This window comes from Misgurnus anguillicaudatus, chromosome 12 (assembly GCF_027580225.2).
Source record: "Misgurnus anguillicaudatus chromosome 12, ASM2758022v2, whole genome shotgun sequence".
Lineage (NCBI taxonomy): Eukaryota > Metazoa > Chordata > Actinopteri > Cypriniformes > Cobitidae > Misgurnus > Misgurnus anguillicaudatus.
This window is the reverse complement of record NC_073348.2, coordinates 38,007,049-38,030,911: the sequence shown is the minus strand read 5'-3', so window position 1 is coordinate 38,030,911 and position 23,863 is coordinate 38,007,049. Positions and strand designations below refer to the sequence as shown.

General features: G+C 37.4%; 1 protein-coding gene across 7 annotated transcripts in view; it reads left to right on the top strand.

Moving 5' to 3' along the window:
• Positions 1–2,714: 2,714 nt before the first annotated feature.
• pitpnm2 (phosphatidylinositol transfer protein, membrane-associated 2) overlaps positions 2,715–23,863 on the top strand; it is a 69,967-nt gene continuing 48,818 nt past the window's right edge. For 4 of the 7 annotated variants that reach the window (XM_055207645.2, XM_055207643.2, XM_055207644.2 and 1 more), the window contains exon 1: positions 3,154–3,291. The gene's annotated coding sequence lies outside the window, so the exon portion shown is untranslated. Of the gene's footprint in view, positions 2,976–3,153; positions 3,292–20,118; positions 20,383–23,434; positions 23,458–23,863 lie in introns of those variants that run through there. The other 3 variants (XM_055207640.2, XM_055207639.2, XM_055207641.2) reach the window with 3 other exon arrangements.

Sequence of the window (23,863 nt, the reverse complement as noted above, 5' to 3'; positions counted from 1 at the left end):
ATCTATTCATGCTTGTCAATCCAAACCCGGATGAAATGCTAAGATGTTCATGGAACATTTAACTGAGGGAATGTTTCAATGATAAAAACTATTATCTTAATTTTGGTTAGTTCATCAATGCAAAAAAAAGAAATACTAAATAGCTTCGTAACATTTATGTGCAGTTTCCCGGACAGGGTTTAGATTAATCCAGGACTACACTGTAAAAAAATTACTGTAAAATGTACAGTAAATTACTGGCAACTTTTCTGTCATTTTTTACAAGTTAACTGTAAATCATTAACTACAATAAAACTGTAAATTTTTACAAGTTTACTGTAAATCTGTAAATACATTTCTGTGTATAGGCCTTAGTTATATTAGGAGACTTAAGTAGTTTTTACAAACACACCTTTCAAAAAAAGAATACTGGTGTGCATTTTGGGATAAAACAATAGCACTGATATATGTTAAGATATATCAGTGCAGGTTGTTTTTAAATTAAGGCAGCTCAAATATGCATTTTAGTCTGGGACTAGAATAATCCCTGCCTGGGAAACTGCACCTGAGGCACACAAATTGACTACTTCATGGTGTTTTTTTTTTAATCTGTGGTCATTATAAACTCTTTGTATGGATGTATTGTGAGCTGTACATTTAGTTTTCCGTGGAAAAAAACATTTGAAATTTTAAACATATTTGAACTATTTCTACAAAGGTATTTTTTCAAAAGACATATTATAGCACATATAGCAATGCATTTAACTACTTATATTGTGCTTTTTTGAGGATTTTGGAGGCTGACAACTATGGTCCCCATCCACTTTTGTTATATGTGTTAAAAAAGCAGCTTTGAAATTTCTCATTTCGAGGAAAAATATGTAGTGTCTGCAAAACTATTTAATTCAGAAGACTTGAGTGTTTTATTGGGTTTATTTTACTTTTTAAAGCTTGAAAACGCGGTCACCATTTACTTATGTAACCCCGGCTGTGAAATCTAGGCTAAAGGTCTACACCCCAGAGGTGCCCACACTAGGGCCAAAGCTGGCCCGCAATAACCTTTAATTTGGCCCGTCATGCCACGTGAGATAAGGAAAAAAGATAAACGTCACCGCCGCAGATGTTTATATTTCTAATTAAGCATTTTCTAAAATGTAAATTTTTTTTGTTTTATTGGTACATGACAAAAATGAATTAAAATAAAATGCAAGGAATTAAAGTTAATATTTATTTAATGTACATGCACACTTGAAGGTGTGTAGCATGCATCACGAAACTCAAGGTACTCGGGTACTAATACTTTAGGGCAGTGGTTTTCAAATGGGGGCCATGGCCCCCTTGGGGGCCCTGAGATGGTGCCGGGGGGGCCCAATTTAGTGACATTTTATAAAAAAACATTAATTAATCATAAATTCTGTGTAATTAAACCTCAGAAAAATAAGGCTACTAACCAACACCACTACATTGTATAATTTAATATGTTTTGTTTAACTGAAATGTTTTATGTCATACATTTTCTTTGGAGGGGCCACAAAGGAGTGCACCATACACATGGGGGCCACATGCCAAAAAAGTTTGAGAACCACTGCTATAGGCTAATAATGGAGAGGTTAAAGCAACACTATGTAGTTTTTTTACCTTTAGATAATGTCTCTAAAATTATTTCAGTGACAGAACAACTTTTAACTGGACAAACTGTACTGTTGCTGCAACCTGAGCAGCCTCCTAGCTGCTACAAGCACACTCTGAAAGTGGCGGTGGAGGGTAGGAAACACAGCCCCGCCCCTCCCCCTGCCTGCAGAAGAGTGTCTGATACAAGGGCACTGTTGCGCTTTTCAACCACATGGGGGAGCTGTAAGTCATTTTTACATGGAAACTACATAGTGTTGCTTTAAGGCAGTGGCACTTTGAGGCGAAATTTTAAAATAATTGTCAAAATGATTTCTTTTTCCAACAGTAACCTTTAAAAATACAACTTCATTAGTTAAGCATAAACAGAGTAAGGTTTGCTTATTTATTTTTTAAATATTAGAAAATTATAAATTATGAAAATCAGGGCAACTTTAATTTTAATATAACACAGCAAAATTTGCTTTCGATACACGGCCCTCAGTCAGGATTGATTTTTGGACCTTGGTAGGAAAAAGTGTGGGCGGCCCCGATCTACACTGTAAAAAATGCTGTAGTTATGCAGCTGTTTGCCAGTAACTTACTGTAGAATATAACTTATGTTATTTACTGGCAACAGGTTGTCTTTATGTTTACAGAATAAAACAGCCTCACGCAAAGCATTCTGGGAACCAGAAATGCTCATCAACCTTTTTCCGTTTTTTTCCTTCAGATTTTGGTTCCCAGAATGCTTTTTTTGAGGCTGTTTTATTTTGTAAAAATAAAGACTTGTTAATGTTTAACGTTCATTTAACTTTGAACAAACTGTTGCCAGTAAATAACACAAATTTAAATCTACAGTAAGTTACTGCCAAACAGCTGCCGTAACTGTTTTACAGTGTAATGATGAGATTAAGAGCATCAAAGTTTGATTTCACCTGACCTTACTCAGTCAATATTTAACATATCAAGGTTGTATTTTCCCAGAATGTTTTAACATTATAGGATGATTTTGATAATGAGGAATTTAGTACAGTTTTCACAGGGAGTGTTACATGACGCCTGTTATCACCAGAGGGCGCTAAAAGCAACGGAAAAATACGTCGCCATAGGACGGCAAGTAGGCAAGTAGGGGGTGAGGCAGTTTTACCATCCAATGATATCACACCAGAAATGATGCTGCTCGCGCTTTCCGTAAAGATAGACAAGAGGAAAGGACACGCGCGCACACAACAGAATAGCTAGGTCAAGGTTTTGCAAAAATAGACCCACGCAGAGCCCACGGGACGAGGATCAGCATACCTGCACTGTGTTATCAGGATCAACAACATCAGTAGCAGTGGAAATAACGCTACAGGAAGAGAACACAACATGACAGCCTAGCAGCGGTGCGGTTAGACCAGTTCTGTCACTTTCCCTTTGACGTGTGCATGTCTTTGCTATCAGCCGTGCATACTGTTTTACAACCGGAGGACTTCGTTTTTACATGCATGGATCAGATGGTCGGCCTTGCTTTTCCTGTTTTATTTAGTCGGCTGAGCTGGTAGCCGGCTGCTTGCTTGTGTACGGCGGGGGAAATAGCGTTGCACTCACCGGCAGACAGCTTGACTTAAACCGGGGATGTGCGTGAACTCAAGACGCTGATCGCCGATGGCCGCACGGCGCCGATGAGAGCCGATCCGAGCTGAAATTCACGCGGCTGAGGTGAGCAAAACCGCGCATTCAAAAATTTAAATCGCGTTCTTTTAGTTTTCCACAACGGTCACCTGTGAGTTAGCGCGAGCGTCACGGCCTGCTCAGTGTGTTTTCATTCGTGACTAAAAATAATTAACTAAATCTAAATTTTTTTACATTTGAACGAATCGTTTGGGAGTTGTTCACGAGATCAGTGGATCATATCTGCTAAATGTGATTTAAATGGCTTTACATGCTGTAATGTTTGGCTTATCTTCAGTCTGTTACAGTTTGTAAGATTAGATGAGGTTCATAAACCGGCCAATCTTCACAGTGGCGTGAATGGTTAATGAGGTTATCACTGTCAAGTCACTTATCAAAGTTTGACATTGAGTACCTGTAGTCGGTATTCATTTACGATAAGCATTTAATGTGTCATTATGAAGACCCTCCGTCTAACAACATTCGTGATTTTAGGGGGTGTTGTGTGTGGGACCCTGCCTGGGTGTCTCCCCTACGAAAATTTACCATGGTTTTACCACAGCTAGAAAAAAACCTGGTTACACAAAATAACCATGGTATTGCTAAGGGTAATCAATACAAAACAAACGATACTACAAAATAACACGGTTTCTTTGTCTATTAGATTTAATAAACTGTTCGAGAGATAACCTACCTGGTTGAACATAGTGAGACTCTGAAAGCAAATTACTCTTAACTGTGTGCAAAACAATAAAAATACCGATGCACCGATCTGCCTATAGACGGTTTCATCGGGCGCATGCGCGTTGTCACGGTTGCGCTTTGTCGCGTTGACGTGTCTGGACTCTGGACGGAACTTAATTTTCGGTCTCTATTTAATGGTCTGACTAGTGGCTAAACAGAACTCTGGAACAAATACCTCATCGAAAATAAATATTTTGATTTCCTCCCTTACGAAAATTAACTTTTTTTTGTGGTAAAAGTGTAGTAACCATGTTTTTTTGGTGTATTGATTACTTTTAGCAAAACCATGGTTTTACTACAGTAACCATAGTGTAACTATGTTTTTTGAAAACCATGGTTGTCAAAACCATGGTTATGTTGTGGTAACCATGGTTTTTTGGTTTTAACTGTTGTAAAACCATGCATGGTTAATTTTTGTAAGGGCTAAAGACAAGTGGAGAGGGTGATCATGGATTAATGCTTTGTGAAGGGAGGTTTGGTAGCCGATCTGTAGTTAACATTGTTTAATTCATTTTATACAGTCAGTAACGTTAGCTCAGTGCTGGTGTTGATACGCTTTAGCTATGATTTAAACTAAGGTAATCTACTTGTTATTTATTTTGCGTGTTCAGAAATAAACTACTCTTAAAGGACTCTATTGTTATTGATTGTTAGTAGAAGTTTACCGGAAGTTACATTTGTAAGCTGTTTGTTTATGTTGTTACTGCTTAAACCGTCTATAATTGGTATCGGCAGACTAAAGCATTTCCCCCCACTATCGGCAAAACAGCTGATATAATTAGGGCAGATTATATACTGACAATCAATCTAGGTGGTAAACGCATCATATCTTTTTTTTAGAATTTAATAATTATAATAATAATTTGACACGAGTAAAAAGTAAAACTATCGGTAGATGTCATTCTAAGTAATTGAATATCGGTATAGGCACGGACATTTTGTATGGGTGCATCTTTAATAAATACCTTTACATTATTTTAGACAGAAAACTATCAGTAGATGTCATTCTAAGTAATCGAATATCGGTATCGGCACGGACATTTGTATGGGTGCATCTTTAAAAAATACCTTTACATTATTTTAGACAGATTTTAGCTATGATTTGTAGAATTCCCAGTCTTAGAAAACCTGGCAACGTCATGGAATTAAAAAATTAAAGTAGCCATGAATGGAAGTAGCGATTGTATTAGTTTCCCCGTGGTAATTAGAGTGAAACGGCTTCTGAAATGAATAAAGGTAGGGCTGGACTTGGATTCGTCCAGTGAGAATTGATTAGATAATTTTAAGTTGGCTCATGTTGCTAATTGCTGCAATATTTTCCCTGCTGCGATTGTTTTTTTTTTTTTGCATTTACAATATCTGTAAACTTTTATACATTAATCCCAAACGACCGGATAGTTTTCATGTAACATAAAGCACTTAGGGGAGGACAAGAGAGCGCTACCTGTCATTGGTGCTATGAAATTACTGATTTCGTTTGTTTAGACTAAATACTGAATAGGTGTGCAAATAAATGCACTAACCAACAAGGAGACAATCCTGGGCATCTACAGAATGCTGTCAGAGAAGAAAACCCAGAAAGGAGGAATTTGTGAATTTTGTGCAGTAACCTTGGAGGTCTGGCAGGAATCTGCCGTTTTTTTGTGACTATAAAAATCGAAATAAGGTGCTGTGCATAGATTGCAAGTGCCCAGAAATGTTATATTAGGGATCGACCAATATGGATTTTTTAGTAATCAGTCTTAGCCGATGACCGATACTGGCTGCCGATTTTCTTGAGCCGATATTTGCGGCCGATGCAGCTTTTGCTCACTGTTACAAGTCTTAATTTAAAAAAGTTACATTTATTGAACTTAGAAAAACTATGGAACCATGAACTGCAGGCCGGCCGATATATCGGTCTATCACTAGTTCATATCTTAATTTTTCTACTGAGAGGTGATTTTACTATTTGTGGCTTGAAACAGACTGAATATTGACCGGCTTGTGCTGCCTCTTACTATAGGGAACCCAATCTAAACTAACGCTTTCTTGCCCTTCAACTACCCCCCCCCTCCCACTGTTGGGTCTCTTGACTGAAAACTAGCAATTGGTCAAATGATGTGGGAAACCTGTTCATTGTTTATCTAAATAATATGCACATTTTGCATATGTGGTTGTCTTTATAGGCTGGTTATAGTGCGAGACATGGCTTAAACTTTGTCATGGATATTTGGTGTGCAGCTTCTTATAATAATTGTCAGGGATTTTTCGGGTTGTTGAGTTTGGAACTCTGGACTTGGTTACCTTAAATTAATAAGCAGTCAAGAGATTATTTACTGGTTTAAGATTAAAAAAATCTAGTCTGTCATTCTGTTTTCCCCATGCATTGGTATTTGGTTTGGTATTGTTTAATGTCTCTTTGATGTGATTAACAAACACATGAAACACAGTCCTATATTAGCCTTTAATAATTTCAGTCTTGTTGAGATAATTGGGACGTTCTTCACGTCTTAATCGCAGGGTCACAATTATCCTGTCATGGATTTGTTAATTTTAGCCGGCGTTCCACGCCAGAGACTCTTTTCGTCGGCGTGCGGAGCACACTATTTTTCCTTAGCAACCTACATTTTAGGCTGGAAGGCCACATACATTGCGATGTTCTTTTCAAACACAATGAAGAAGGAAAAAATGCTTCCCTGTATCTAATTATCCAGGCAAAATGATTAGGTTTGTCCTTAATGAATCCTGTTATGAGGCAGCCATCGTAGAAAGAATGAGTCACAGTATTGATTGTCTTCCACTCCCGCCCGCCCCAGCCGGAGACCGAGCGCCTGCTGATGTACGCAGCTCGGGCAGGGACGAACGGGCCGCTGCCGGACTCGTGACAGCATGTGGATGTGACCCCGAGGCGTGCCACGCTGGAGGGGGAACTCAAAACGTCAGGGTGACACTATACAGTTGCACCTTATTTATAGACACAGTAAACATACTGAAATACATCCCCTTCAAACAACACGCATAAGAGGGAGGATGCCCAAAAAATCAGCTACATAACATGCATATGTTTCTGTGGTATTAATACAGTGAATGAGTTTCATTGCAAGGTTGTTCCTGCTATGCATTTCATGATAAAACCTTAATATGTTGAGTGTTATGACAACCTTACATATTTTAGATTAGTCCAGGACTAGGCCTTAGTTATATAAAAAAAAAAACAATGGCACTGATATATGTTAATATTAAATTAAGACTGTTCAAACATGCATTTGGTTTTATTCAGGGACTAGGATAAGCCTTGTCCGGGTAACCGCTCCGTAAGCTGGGTTTTCACAGGCAGGTTCAAGAACAGTTGATAATTTAATACTTTCTACTTCCTTCTAGTCACTTAACAAAACCTTTTTCTTGGGAAGACTGTTATAATTGCTAGTCATTAAGTGTTTTTCCTCGATATCATTTTCCATTCAGTTAGTCTTTATGTAAGTAGTTAGTGTTTAACTGAAAGTCCATTTTTAAAGGAAAACTTCCTTTAATGACAACATCAGCGTGCAAATTGTTTTAAAGTAATGGATTTCTAAAGAAACTGCACAACAGGAATGACCCACACACATCTACTATATGGCATAGATACGTGATATGATTGACAGTCATTGGCGTCCAGTTGAATCTGTTAACACAGGTTTTCCCTCGAGCGAAGAGAGAATGTAGCTAAATCATTCGACCCCTCCAGACACTGACTGTATATCTATTAACTGAGATTAATACAGTAAAAGAGGTCATGCTGAAGTTTCATTGCAACTTAAAGAGCCCTCATTTTCCTTTTCATGATTTAACATTTTATTTGGTGTGTCAGTTTACGATTAATAAATGATTAATCGACTAAAAGTTTTAATCGACCAAAAGTTTTTGTTTATATCATAATATGTAGCGATGCACCGAAAATTTACGGCCAAAAGACTTTTATCACCGAAACAATACAGCCGAAATGTTGTGGTGACGCAAACGGAAACTGCGACCTGCACGTGCTTGTCTGAAGCAACATCTGCGGTGTGGACGTATTTAACCGCAAAAAGGCGCTAAAGTGAGCAGCTTTCTGTAGGGACAGAGGCACATGCGGTTGAATGTGTCGGACGTGATCGATCAGAACTCTTGATGTGTAAACTTTAGAAATAGTTGCGCTTGTGTGTCTTATACTGTCCATTAACATACATTTGGCGAATAAAGCAATGAAAAACAGCGTAATGTTTTTATGTGGAGCGACTGTTCATGCTGCGCTGTTTGGGATTCACCCTCGGTCTCTGTGTGCACGCGCGTTTAAGGGCACTCAGTAGTGCATACACGGAGAGACGCGAACATAAAATCTTTCTGTTATTGACAGGGCACATAAACAAACGGATCTCCACAATATTGTTTTTCTAATAAAAACATTTGTTTATGTCTTAAGTGTATTACAGTCAGAAACCAGTCTGTGCTTATTTGGTCTTAAAGAGACAGTAACCTCAATGAACATACTTAAGTTTGTGTCATTAATGTTAATCAAACAACCCAAGACAAGGAGAAAATCCCTTCTGTGGCTCTAAAAATTAATAATCATATTTAATTTATACAATAAAGACAGTTTTATGATTCATTTAAAGGCGGAGTCCATGATGTTTGAAAGCCAATGTTGATATTTGAAATCACCTAAACAAACACGCCCCTACCCCAATAGAATCTGGACCTTCTGTTGATAGACCCGCCCCACACATACGCAACCCGGCATTTGATTTGATTTGATTGGCTATAAGTGTGTTTTGGTAGTCTGAGAGTCTACTTTTCCAACGCGTTTTTCTAAAATCGTTGACTCCGCCTTTAATATGATTTCTGTACCTAATGCTAATTTTAGACCTTACTTAATGTGCAACTTTGTTCTTTTTTATAAATGTTTGCAATTTCTTTATTTGTTATAAGATTTTTCCCTCCCCCTTTTTGCTGATCCGAAAAATAATCTGATCCGTGCCTCAAAAACTGTGATCCGAACTATGAGTTTTGTGATCCGTCACACCCCTAGTTAAGTTAGTACACAGTGATAGCCAAATGCAGTGGTACTAATAATTGGCATAATTATTTTTTTCAGTGTTTTGGTTTTCTGCCTTGGTTTCCTCTTTTTTGCTTTCGGCCAAGAATTTTCATTTCGGTACATCCCTAATAATATGTGTGTGTACTGTGTATAATAATTATTTATCTATAAACACACACACATTCATGTAAAATTTTAAGATTTTTTTATATTAAGTATTTATGTTTATATATAAATATAAAAATGTATATACAAATGTAAATATTTGTGTGTGTGTTTATGAATACATAATTATTATACACAGTTCTTCACACTCTGCTGGCCATTTCCTTTCACAAAACCCGAATACATCTCACTGGGCGAGATTGTTGATCTTCCAAATATGGTAGAGAGCGTCCCATTTCCGGAACACGCTTGAGGTATTCGGCCAATCACAACACTCTAGATAGCTGACCAATCGAAGCACACAGTGCTTTTCAGAATGATGAGTTTTATTGAAATCTACGCATTTTAGAAAGGCGAGGCATATAAGAAGTGCAACTATAATGTATGGCATGTGGAAGATAATAACCTCTTTCACACAGTAGTTTCGGTAAATTATCATGAATTTACCACAATAGCCTCTTTCACACAGTAATTCTGGTAAATTACTGGTAATTTACCAGAATGAATTTACCAGTAAATACAAAAATGTGCTGTTCACACATGCAGTGACGTTCCATCTTTTTACCAGTAAGACATCATTCACACATCAGTATCAAAATACCGGTAAACTCGGAGAGAAAGCTGAAGTTACCTGTGGCGCGTGGCCGGTGAGCTTCGTCCGTGTCGTATTTGTAAACGGCGGGTTATGACTTAATATCCACGGTCCGTATTTTGTTGTTTTCACATCTGTGGCAAACGGTTGCGAAGTTGCTCGTGACCAAACAACATTGCGTTAGGCGGCGTCAAACGGAACCTGCGCGTTTGCACATTAGGCTTCACAGATGGTGTGCTTGCTAAGGACGTCGGCAATTTGGCAATTAGATGGTAAGCTGTTTTAAACAACTTTGATGAAGAAATGTGGATGTTAACTTGAGGTGTGCTCAACTTTTAAGCAACATGTCTGTGGAAACGTCCGTAAACAGTCTGGGGGAAACCGCGTCACCTGTATAAAAAACTTTCTGATTGGCCCGATCTGTCAGCCCGGTCTGACGTCGTCCGTTCTAAATGCCGGTAATGCTATATTTTTCGTTCACACACAGCGCTTACTGGTAAATTACCATTAATCTTACAACCTGTCTTACTGGTAAATTGGGAGCACTGATTTACCGGAAAGGTTCTTTTCACACATGACATGTTAACTGCAATTTACCAGTAAATTACCAGTAAAGACTGTATGTGTGAAAGGGACTAATGACTTTACCAGTAAATACAAAAATGTGCTGTTCACACACGCAGTGACGTTCTGTCTTTTTACCAGTAAGACATCATTCACACATCAGTAACAAAATAGCAGTAAACTCTAGCGCAAGTTTCCTGTGCCGTGCGGTGTGCTTAGTGTTGTTTTTTGTTATTTTTTTGCGAGCTCAGTGTTGTATGTTTGAACAATGGCGGATTATGACTTCACATCAACAGTCTGTAATTTGTTGTTTTCACATCTGTGGCAAATGCTGACAGTCGCGAAATTTCTCATGAACAAACAACATTACATTAGGTGACTTCAGACGTAACTGAACTGTGGAAGAGACACAACCTGCATCTTGAACAGCAGTAACAAGTGTGCTTAGGACGTCAACAACCCGGCAAATAGATGTAAGCTGTTTTAAACAACTTTGGTGAAGAAATGTGGACGCTAATTTCAGTTGTGCTGGACTTTTAAATGGCGTGCATGTAGCAACGTCCATAAACAGAACGCGTCATCCGTATCAAAAACGTTATGATTGGCCCAAAGCTGTCAGCGCGGTCTGATGTCGTCCATTTTAAATGCCGTTGCACACGACTATAAATTTCACTTTATCTACAGTAAAACTCTAAAAAGGACTTTAGTTGGGTTTTCACATACAGGGTCACAAATAGTTAATAATTTAATACTTTCTACTTCCTTCTAGTCACTTTATAAACAAACAAACGTCTTGGAAACATTGTTATAATTGCTAGTCATTAAGTGTTTTTCCTCGATATCACTTTCCATTCAGTTAGTCTTTATGTAAGTAGTTAGAGTTTAACTGAAAGTCCCTTTTTAAAGGAAAACTTCCTTAAATGACAACATCAGCGTGCAAATTGTTTTAAAGTAATGGATTTTTAAATTAACTGAATAACAGGAATGACCCACATAAATCTTCTATATGGCATAGATACGTGATATGATTGACAGTCGTAGGCGTCCAGTTGAATTTGTTAACACAGGTTTTCCCTCAAGCGAGGAGACAATGTAACTAAATCGTTCGAGCCCTCCAGACACTGACTGTATATCTATCAACTGAGACCATTAATAAATGAGATGTGTAGGTTTCTGTGTGTGGTGTTTGTATCATGTTTAGTGATGCTATCTTGAGTTTTGAGTTGTCGGGAGAGCGTTTCGGTTTTATTTCCTGCTGGATTTTCTTGGAGAACGTTCCACCTTCGTTTCCAAATATACCCATTGTGCCTGGTTAGAAGTTTTCTGTTGCAGGAAATGTGTTGGTGTGGGCACATAAACTGTGTGGGCATATACCCATGTGTTATAGTTTATGTAACTTACAGAAAGTTGCAAATCTCATACAAGTCACCATTGACGTCTTCATCCTCTGTTCTGTTCATTAGTCAGTGCGGTGGATCTGGAACAGTCGATTCCTGGAGGAACATCTTTGTTTTAAATCTTCTTTACATTGCTTGGAAGGAAAAGAGGAATCGTGATTATCATGTTGTATCAGTGTTGTAGTCAAGTCCAATTCAAGGCTGTGTCAAGACCAACAGCAGTGGTCGAGTCTGAGTCAAAACCGAGTCCACATCCAGCTTATTCCATACTTGATCTTGATTTGCACTTGACATCCAAAAATGTAAATCTTTGCATTATTTATTTACCCTCGAACCATTTTCTTGCAATCTAATGCTGCGTTCAGACCAGCCGCGGTAGAGGCGTCAAGCGCAAGTGATTTCAATGTTAAGTCAATGTAAAACATGTTGACACGCATCTGGAGCTCCCACGGCGCGAATGAGACGTTTAGTGCCGCGCGGTAGACGCGATTCCGCCTCATTCGCACGTCTAGTTTGCGCAAATGGTGCGAATTGAGCATTGCCGCGGGAAACGCGCAAATTGAAAAAGTTAACCAATCAGGACCTGGCTCTAGTAGTGAAGTGATTACAGGAAGCGAGCGAAGTTGCAGAAGCCCCTCCCATAACGCAAATTTCCGTGTGAATGTCTCGATGACTAGAATTTCACAAGCGGCTTTCACGCTCAAATAAAGCGAGTTACCTTAAAATGTTCAAGTGGTAAACTAGAAGCGAATTTGAATCCTCAATCGCAGCTGGTGTGAATCCACGGTAAGATTGCTTAAAGGAACGGTTCACTCAAAATTGCTTGTGAGATAAAGCGTTTCATATTATGAACGATCTATACGTTGTATTTTATTGTATACGCATCTAGATCTAAAATGGTGGCATGTCGGAAAATATTAACTGTGTTTCAATATACTTAATACTAGGGATGCACCGATACCACTTTTTCCATCTCCGATCCGATTCCGATACCTGAATTCTGAGTATCGGCCGATTCCGATACCTGCCGATACGATACTACTGTATTTTTCTTGAGCAATTTAAATTACACACACACAGACACACGCACACTATATATAAATGTGTATAGTGCTTTCTGCTAAATCTAGCATAATATAATTATTTAATATATAATTATAATTTTAAAGTAAAAAACAATAATTTAAAATGATTTACAAGTTACAAGAACATTAGTAATTATTAACCATGGCAGTGTTTAGGAGAAAATAAAATAGGCACGTTTGATTAAATAAGTATGCTAAATATATTTTTCTTAATTGCGCAAAAAGTCACAGTAAAAAAGCTTTAGTGTGCAGATGGTTATTTTGGGAATTATGCACTTAACCGGACCTTTTATGCACATTTCGGGTGCAGAATTGATGCGCCTAAATCATATTGAGTGCGCATTCTGCACAATACTGTGTTTCCTGGGTGCAGCATTGATGCTCTAGAAGCGTCCTCACACTCACATGGGAATTCTCGCTCCGCAATGGAGAGTTACGTTCATAACTATTAAAACACAAAGAGATTTGATGCATCGTGTGCTCAGCACATACTGAATTGCATCCATCCAACAGCTTACTGAGACTTTATAAAATAAGATCTTTAATAAAGCCTAACGTTACAATTATTGTGTGTTTGCGTGTGTTGAATGACGTGTTTTCATCCATCCGCTTCTCATCAGTGGATTAACTCAGTTTGCAAGTAAGTTACAGTGTTTCTGTGAACATTTACATCTTTAAATGTGCGTTTGTTCCTTCACATGAAGCTATTGAGTGTAAGAATACTTTGATTATAGTGCATAAAAACGTTTATGGTGCTTTTATAATACTTTGTCGTTTAATCGCTTGTCAGTGACAACCATGGGTAACGTGCAGTATCGGAATTGGATCGGTCCTGTTAGTCCGATATCCGATCCAGCAAAAAAGGCCGGATCGGCCCCGATACCGATCCAGAATATCGGATCGGTGCATCCCTACTTAATACTGTATAAGTATGTAAAGTAACCTGCAATTTTACGTTTTAAACAGAGATGGCGATAGAGATGCAAAATTTACAGATTACAGCTTTAAAAAACATTAGTAACGTCGTGTTTAAACAGATGCATGACCTATGATTGTATCATCCACGTCCTTTGCCCCATTTTACAAAATGTAAGGTTGCATTGGACCGTCCCCAAATGCTGTTGAAACCATGTTGCTTGTGACATAGCCAAACGTCAGTGTCTTTTGAAATTTTAATTGTGTTTGTGTGCCCCACTTACAGTAATAGACTGAAAGCCAATACACTCAAAAAAACAACACTGTTAGTCTGCTCCAGCGTCTGCCGTGACATCAGCGCTCCAGGTTTGGGTTTGTGTGTGGGCCGTAGATTTTCTTTAGCTTTATTAATGAATGCAATCGGGAAATGGCCGGTTGGTCTTAATAGACGCTTAATCTTGATAACAAATGACTTCGGGGTTGGGGGTGTGCAGAGGTTTCAGGATGTAAGCGCCGTGTTGTTAAGGCTGCGAGTGGTGAATGTATATTTTTCGGTCTTTACGCTTGGAGCCCGTCCAGACACTAATGGAATTGGGCCAGGGGTGTTGCTGTGAAGCCACGCCCACCGTATCTTTGATTGATGGTGACGTCCCCACTGAAGTGAACTTAGAGGAGTGACCGTGGTGAATATAAGGCTCGGCTAATACAGGGTTGCAGTGGTTTTGCTGACGACATACGACTGAGCATCGTAATGATGTAATATTGCAATAATTTGAATGTGCGTTTTATTCGGCTGTTAGGTTTCATCAAGTCATTAGGCTCATTTAACAATCATTACTTTTGTCATAACTTGCGTGAGTGTTAAGTAGGGTTGCACGGTTGCATTAAAGAAAAATGATGCGCTATGCGATACAATAAAGCTTTACGTTCGTAAAACCAGTTTGAATAATAATAAAATATACATTTTTAAATTAAAAAAACGTTATTAGGAAACCATCACTCTCAGTGGGCTATCTGCATTGACCTAAAACAGTCATAATGCATAACTTTCTGAAATATTAAAATCATTGTTATTGCAAATTATTGTGGTGTTTATGACGATATGCACATTGTCGGTATTGTGCTAATATCGGTATATCTAGAGATTTTATCCAGAAGTACATCTGGTACCATTAAATGTTTTTTGCTCGATAATATAATATTATTTGTTGAGCATTTAAGGTATTTGCTTATATTTTTCTTACATTCTAAAAATCTTTATTGGCAAGGATCCATCTTAAAAACACTTAAAGATGTGTTTTTCAAAAACTCTTAGGCGTTTAAGATGAAGTCCCGCCAATAAAAGCCTAAAAGTAAAAATTCAGCAAGAGTAGCTGCATGTGGATTTATGATGTCATCATAAATAGTTTTCACTGCTGCCTTCCATCATCATAAATATAAAATGCATTTTTTTACGTTTCTGTTTTCCTGTAAAATATTCAATATCAAACACATCATATGCAATATACAACCAACAGTAGTGATATCTCAAGCTTGTTCAATTGCCAATTTCACATTGTTCTGTTCTATTAACAAATGTTTGCATCACAACTTCAGTATTCAGTCCTTTTATGGCATTTAACGTAACCAGGAAAATCTTTTTTGGTGTCTTTGTCTTGTGACGTTCTTGCTCTCCAGAATAGCAGAATTGATGTTTTTTTGTTATCTGAGGTCATGCCTTGTTCTGAGAACTTCCTTTATAGGTTCACCAGGACCAATAGATTTTTCACACCACCGTACACGCAACTTCCCATATTCTCAATTGGCCCTTCTTTGTTCAGTCAGAGCATCTGTTTCCGTCACACGCGATTTGCATTTTATCGTGAGGTTTTGATTTGCATTCGTCTGTTCGTCCGGTATTTGCATCGCAAAGCAGAAGTGCAATAAAAGCGTGAGCGCACGGATTATCAGACGATAATTGTGGTTTTGTGCTTCAGGTTTAAAATTTGATGCCTTGAGCGTACAAAAGTGTTTTTGCATATTCCCACTCATGTACATTTATATTTATGTGTGAAGTTTAAGGAAGTTTTACTAAGTTAGAAAGATTTTCTTTGCTTCTTCTTCCAAGTTTGGTCCCAATGCTTTTGCATTTGCGTTTTCCTTCCTGGCCACGTTATTTGTTCCTCTCCATTACCCATCAGCAGTCGCATCAGGTATCCGCCTTATGAAACTGATGTATAATACCCCGAGCTCCCTAATGTGCACGGCCGACGCCTCTACAGAATCAACTGTACACCATCTCAGACTCCAAAACCAGGCCGCTATCTCAATAGCTTTTATTTTCCCACAACCGGCCTATAAAAGGCTTTTTAATAGCTGGGAGTGAGGGGACCGGCGGGCGATTATCTGAGCTCACATCCCCGTGAGGTGAGTGATTTATTACAATAATTTCAAGAAACGGAGGAGAGTCACTATCAGCTGGCCTGTTCTATAAATAAATCGCCTTCTCTCATCACGTCAAAGGTTTGTTTGCTTTATTTCCACTTATTCATGTTTCTCCTGTTGCGGCGTGTCGTCTTGGACTTATTTGCCTCTTAATTTATCTTGAGCCAAAGAGTGAGAGTTATTGAGTTATTCTGATGATAAGAATCTAATGGTGGCTTTAAAAGCTTTGTAGGAAGTGAAATATTACCAGCCCAGCGAGTTTAATCATCATCAGGACAATGGAAAAGATTTGGTATGGGTTATCTGTTTTAACAATTGTTAGCAGTGATGCACATCATCATAAATGTTTTGTCTACCAGTTATTGATCATAATAATTGACTGAATGTTCTATAGTTGAAGAAAAATATTTGAGAGGACAATAAAATTTGCATATATTCAACTTTTTTATACTGTATATTTAATAATTTTCCCAATTTCTGGGGTTTCTTCTGTAATGTAAAGCTGCTTTGAAACAATGCACCATTATAGTATAGCGCTATATAAATATATTTGACACGACTTGACAGAAATGATAAAACTAATTGTTTTGTTGATTTAATTATTGCAATATTTTATACCCAAACTAGAAGTTTGAAGGAATTGTATGTTAGGCTTACTTGGGCAAAATTGTTTTTTTTAAAGCCTGGGAAATTACTGTATAAGAGAGTACTGACAAAAGATTATTTGTGATTAATCGCATACAAAATAAAAGTTTGTGTTAGCATAATATATTTGTGTGTGTATTGTGTGTAATTATGTATATATAAATACACACAGTATAAATAAAAAAGTTGTGTGTGTGTGTGTGTGTTATTTATTTACACACACATTATTACACACACATATTATGAAAAAACAAACTTCAGTTTTTTAATAAACTTCTTTTTTACGATTAATCTTTTGACAGCCCTAAAAAAAGAACAATTTGCTGTTGCCTTTGTGATCGTAATACAAAATTTCAATTCTCATGGCACTGATGCAGAAGGAAATAACCTCTAAAAAACTCCTCTTTCAAACTAAAGAAAAGCTTAAGCAATAGGCAAGAAATGTAATATACAAATGCTTTCGCTCTCCTTTCATAAAATCAGTTTTTTGGGTCAGTCTTGCATGTTACACACTTGAAGATGCCTTAAGTGACTTAACATCAGCGTAAAGTGAAGTAACGGGACGCAAATTTGACATGTGTTTGTGTTGCGATAAAAATCTGACTGTTTTCATTATTCATCAGTTGTGTGTTGCAAAAGCAGCGCTGTGGTGTGTCAGAGTCCTGCGTCTGCGTTCTGTCAGGATCAGAAGACTTAAAATCGATTAAATTTAACAAATTGCCATTTGTCAGCTGATGGATCTGTTGGTGTAGACCTGCTGAACGCTTACTTGACGTTTGGTGACAGAAGGTTACTGTCAGTGGTTTTCACCTAAAAGAATGTGAAATGTCATCAAAACCAAAGTCCTCAACATACATCCTGTTTTTAAATTTCGCAAAGTAAGATGCAGGTCGTGCTGGCGTATGGGTCTGTCGAAGAGGCTGTTTGATGTTGTTACTAGTATTTCAGGTGACTAAAATGAACTACATGGCATAAAACCTTTTAAGAATTTTCCAATGAGGTGAGCATTGTTTATTTGGGTAATTATGGGGAAAAGGTCCTAATGAAGAACTAGAAATTCCTAATACTTTCGATAACTCTAGTTTACTTTATACAATGCAAAGTTTAAAGCTTTAAAAATTTGTATACTGTATTTTTAGGTTTATAAGCCACAGTTTTTTCATAACTTGGCTAGTGTTGCGTAATTTTGACATTTATGAGGCAAGAGACAACATTACCGTCTACAGCCGTGAGAGTCGGCCATATGCTGCTTCTGTATTTATGTAATTCATTGAATTCAGTGATGTGGAATGACGAGTCGAGTATGCGAACTTCACACTAGTTGGCTTGTTCGGTTAATTTAGACTATTCGACCTTCCAGGTAAGTTCTGTATGCTATGGTTTATCGATTAAATAACTGATAATATTACTTTAACGTACAGACATCTATTCAGCCTGCTGTTCTGTCTGCTATTGTTTAGATGAATAACTTGCCTTTCCAGATTAAATGTCTGTTCTTCGGCTTGGATTTTGTGAAATAATTAACGCTACGTATAGTCCACTGTGACTTATACATGTTATTCCGTCTTAATGATGCATTTTTGATTGATGCGGCTTATACTCCGGTGCGGCTTATAGTCTGGAAAGTACGGTAGTTACACTTCGGGTAGCAAACTCAGTCAGTATACCACTTTTATTTTCATTTTATTTTATTTATCATACTTTTTTCACTTTCAATATTGTACTGAATCCCCAATACTTTCAATAACTTTAAGTTTATACAATACAAGATGCTTCAGAAATTTGTATAGTTGCACTTCGAGTAGCAAACTGAGCCAGTATTTTTCACTTTTATTTTTCGAGCCAGATCGAGCCAAACTACCTATACTTGTTTCATTTTAATTGTATTCATTTTTTTACCACTTTAAGTATCTGCATAGTAATTAATCCCTAATTTCAATAACTCTAGTTTACTTTATACAATGCAAAGTTTGAAGTTTAAGAAATTTGTATAGTTGCACTTCGTGTAGCAATCTAAGTCATTATTGCCTACACCACTTTGATTTTCAAATTTGTTTCCACTTTCAACATTGTGCTGAAATTTGTATAGTTGCACTTCAGGTAGCAAGTATATCACTTTTATTTTTTAGATTTTTATAAAAGAAATTCCCTTTTGACATGTTACTGAATCTCCAATACTTTCGATAACTCTATACTTTATACAATGCAAGGTGGTCTGAAGCTTAAGGGGTTCGTATAGTTGCACGTCAGATGAAATAAGATCCGCTAAGTCATTGTTTGCCGTTGTCCAGTCATGCCGGTTTTCTTTTCCTTCCGTGTGCATTCCATACGAAATCTGATGTCTGGAACTGCAGCGTTGACTGACAAACCTGATTCGCTATTGTAATTGTACACCGCTTGGAAATGGCCAATGGCAGAGGACGGCAGGCTCGCAGAAATCAATAAAGAGCTCATGGTGTCCCTTCAGAGCTTAAGGCTTTGCCATATGAAATGTCACACGTATCTAATCTGCGCTCCGACCTCACATTAGCACTGTTTAAGTGAATTAATCACGCAGGTCAATGGGATTCTGGGCAACTGCTGCGTTGCTATAGTGAGCGAATATTCATCAATGAGAGTTTTGATGGGAGTGAATTGTGTTATTGGATATTGCGTAAACATTTCCATTGCATAACAAACAGGCATTAGATTGTTAAACCAAAATAGATGTGTGTAATGGTAAATCTTTCTATTGGTTAATGCAAATGCACTGTCACTCTTGCAGATTAGCAATGGAAAGTGATGAAACTGCGAGGCTGTGTATTTGCTAGTAGCTATTTACTTTTTGCCATCATAAAGGTTCAGTGTTGGAACATGATGTTCCCTTAATCAACCCAGACTAATGCTTACTGTTCAGATCAGCTTTTGTTTAATAATTGATATAAATGTATACATAAATGATAATTTCCCAGTCCGAATGCATCTTTTTATTTAAAGGTTGCATACTTATCTGCATACTTTTGCTGCACGCTTTTTACATCATAAAATGTCAATTTTAGCATCTGTTCCCAGTTCAGATTTATTTTTACTCCACTGATGACTGCTCCGGTGTTCATATTAAGCTTTCTCGTCTTAGACTGAATCTAATAGCTATCATTCAGTCTGGATGAGCAAACGCAAACAGGAGGGGGCTTGGTCGCTCACGAGCACAGCAGTCGGTGGGCCGTCCTCAATCCGCTTTCATCACGCCGACCCCAGCCAATCCCATCGCAGCCTTTTGCATTTCCATGGCAACAGAGCTTTATAGCCCCACAAGAGGTGGATACAGAGGAACCAACTGAGGGAAAAGGTTGCAAGTGAGAGCGAGATTAAGACGAGACATGTTTTTTCCTCCTTCACATTTTTCGGATGATTCAAGCGTTTGATGACATTTTTGATTAAGTGTCATTTGCAGCAAGGGATTTTTTTTATAAGATCACAATGGTGTTTGATGCTGGAATGATTCTGTTTGGGAATGAAATGTTGACTGACTGCTTTCTGTCGATTGATCGGATCAGATGGATAGACAGCTGGATATGCGCCATCTAACAGGTAAAACATCTCGACTCGGACAGGCGACCTCATCTGGGTTTTGTATTGAATGATGTGCAGGTGTGTTCAGGGCCATGTTGTCATGTTTTGATTGAGTCTCTAATGGAATGCTTGCCTTTGCCACATGCATTTTCACATGCAAATTCATCTGTGATGTGCCAATCGGGACAGGCAGAAGAGATTTGTTCCTTTAATTCATTTCTGAGACTCAAACAACATCACATTAATCCACAGTTGATGCACGCCTTGGCATATTAAGATGGAGGATTGGGTGGGAAAAGACTAATAATAGTGATTATTTTTTTTTGCTGTCAATATTGCTTTTGAGATTTTTTATATACTGTAAACTCAGGGAATGCTTCCTTATCGAACACAATCAGAAACTTATTAAAATTCAACAGGTGATCTGGTACATTTCTATTTTAATATTAATATCTTCTTTTCCTTTGCATAGTCGTTCTGTTTCTAACATGTGCTTTATAAAGAAATCGGATTATGGTGCCAGTTCCCTGAGTGTATTTTTGTAAAATAGATGATAGGGTCCTGGGAAAGCTGTGTCAGTAAGGAACAATGCTTTTATAAAGACTGCAAACGCTTGCCAACGAGGGGAATTTTTAGAAACCTTCAGAATGTAATGATGGAAAATCTCTTGTTGGGTTGCACATTCAGTACATCTCCATCCTGCACGATTTTGTTGCTTTTGAGGCATGACATCTCACACGCTAGACATCTGTCAATGTTACAACATCACACCATCTAACGCAACGAATCGTGTAGTGGTTGTGGCCAGACGTTCTTAGCAAGCAGGCAATCCAGCGGATTTCAAGAGACTGGTGTGGCAACCAGACAGACGGGTTTTAATGTCAGCTTGCTCGCCCCCAGTGTTTGTTGACAAAATAATTACATTAACGTTCGTAGAATAAAACGGCGTCAGTATTTTATTGTGCCATGTGTTTACACTGCACACAGTCTGTCGGTGGCGTGTGGCATAGTTTTATGAAGCTCTGGGGCCTCCGTTGTGGTCTTGCGATTGATAATGCCGTACTCATGGAAAGGCCGGGATGTTGCCGGGTACAGAAATGAAGCAAAGCTATGATGGTGTTGAGTAATTTATTGCTATACCTGTAAAAAATATATTAACACAGTCCTATATTTACAGTATAAATAAAAACAAAGCATATTTAAATAAACCTTATAAATATATGGTGATATTTTTTTAATATGGGTTTCGGAGCATTAAAGTTTGATTTTACATTGATTTCAGTCTTTGGCATGACCTTACTCAGTTAATATAAAATATATCCTGGTTATATTTTCATAAAATATTCTTTACATTATGTAGGAAAGCAATTCCAGTGTTATGCATGTGACATTTTCAGTCAAACATTAAAATATTCTTATATTGAACCATACGTTTTTATTTTCTCCTTTCTTCGACCCTTGAAAATTTCAGTCTATACCCTATATGTATACTATATATACTATATATGTTTTCTATTTTTTAATATAAAATATACTCTTGTTATGGATGTGATTTTACTGTATGTTAAAAAATAAGTAGCTGGATTTTATGTTCCCGATAGTGCTGGGCAAAAATTAATCGTGATTATTCGCATACAAAATAAAAGTGATGTTTTGCATAATATATGTGTGAGTACTGTGTGTAATTATTATTATATTTAACCACACACACATACATATATTCATTTCAGAAATGTTTTATTTATATATAATAAAAAATTAGAATATATATATATATATATATATATATATATATATATATATATATATATATATATATAAATATAAATATAAATATAAATATAAATATAAATATAAATATTTATTATTTATTATTTATTTTTATATACACATAATAATTACACACAGCACACCCTCGTATATCATAAAATCACTTTTATTTTTTATGCGATTAATCGCGATTAATCTTTGCCTAGCACCAGTTTCCGAACATGACATTTTTTTCACCTTTTAACTTGTGTGAAATGCAAAAAAATCTATAAATATATTTTTCAATAAATGGCCTGTTATTCCTAGCCTTGTATATATGTGCCACTTAAAAAAATATAATTGTAAATAATTAAATTGAAATTTTCGTCATGACCTTTGTTTACTATTATGTTTTAGGGTTTTAATTATGTATGGTTACTGTATATAGTCATACGGTATTGTACTGTAAGTGTTTAATTTTTTCAGTTGTGTTTAACAACAAAACGTGAATTTTTTTGATGACGCCAAGGTTTTGTTATCTTGGTTAAGCGGTCGGGTTAAATGCTAGTTTGGTCTGTCGCCTTTTGTTCTTGACCTTTTGATTATTGTTACTATTTTTAGGGTAGGCGTCAAGGGCTCGAGTAATCTATTGTAATTGTGTTGCATGCTTCCTTTGAACCGCAGGCCAAGATGCTGCAATCACATCACAAACTTTAGCAAAAGTGTCCGCATGATGTAACCATGTGCTTTATATACTCCATATGAGGGGTTCTCAAACTTTTTGTGCCCATGATATAACGGTTATCAAGCAATTTTATCAATTTTATAATTTAAACCAAATTATTTTGTGGACCCCCAGCTATGGATTTCGGATCCCCAGGGGTCCCAATTTGAGAACCCCTGCTTTAAATAACATGCGATTCTTAAAGTGTCAAAGCAGTTTTTAGCCAGCAGCTGTTGAATCTAACATGGCCTCTCAGAGATGGATGTTTAGTTGGTGGTCTGTGTTAGTTTATGAGTCTCGCTGTGTGTGAGTGTCCGGTTAGGTGAGCCGGTGTAAACACACACTCTTGGGCGCCCAGCAGTCTGTCTTATCTCTCAAGGAAGAGTTGTGTTGGTTGTCTGTGGATAATCCGTCTTACACTAAGCTCTCAGCGTCATGTGACTTCTGTACTACAACACACGAGTTGATGTGTGCGCTCGACCTGCGTGTCATCAGCAGGTGGATTTACGTTCCCCACGACAGCTGGAGCTCTGTTAAAGGCCCCTGACGTTTTTTCCTCTGGAAAATGTTTGCATGGATGATGTTTTCCGACAGTTGGATTCCATTACACTTCGGCTGCTGTACAGTAATGTTGTATTTATTAATTGCCTGTCGGTTGTTTGTGCACGAGCAAAGCAGAATATCTTTTGGTTTTGGGAGTGATATTACTGTGAAGTAGTCCATGTTGCTCAATTGGTAGAGCATTGCGTAAGAGTTGTAAATGGTAACTAGTTTGATCCCCAGGGAACACACATACAGTACATAGATACAGGTCATTGAAAGTGCTTGAATCTATTTTATGCAAGAAGTTTTCTGGAAAAAAATCCATATTATTCCCTGTGTAGTGTAGGATAATATCATTAAAAATTCTAGACGTTTTAAGCACACGTGCAAAAATGTTCCCTTTAAATGCTTATATCTTCTGAATGCGAATGTTGATTTATACCAAAATGCTTTTTTGCATAGTTGTGTTTGACACATGAAAAT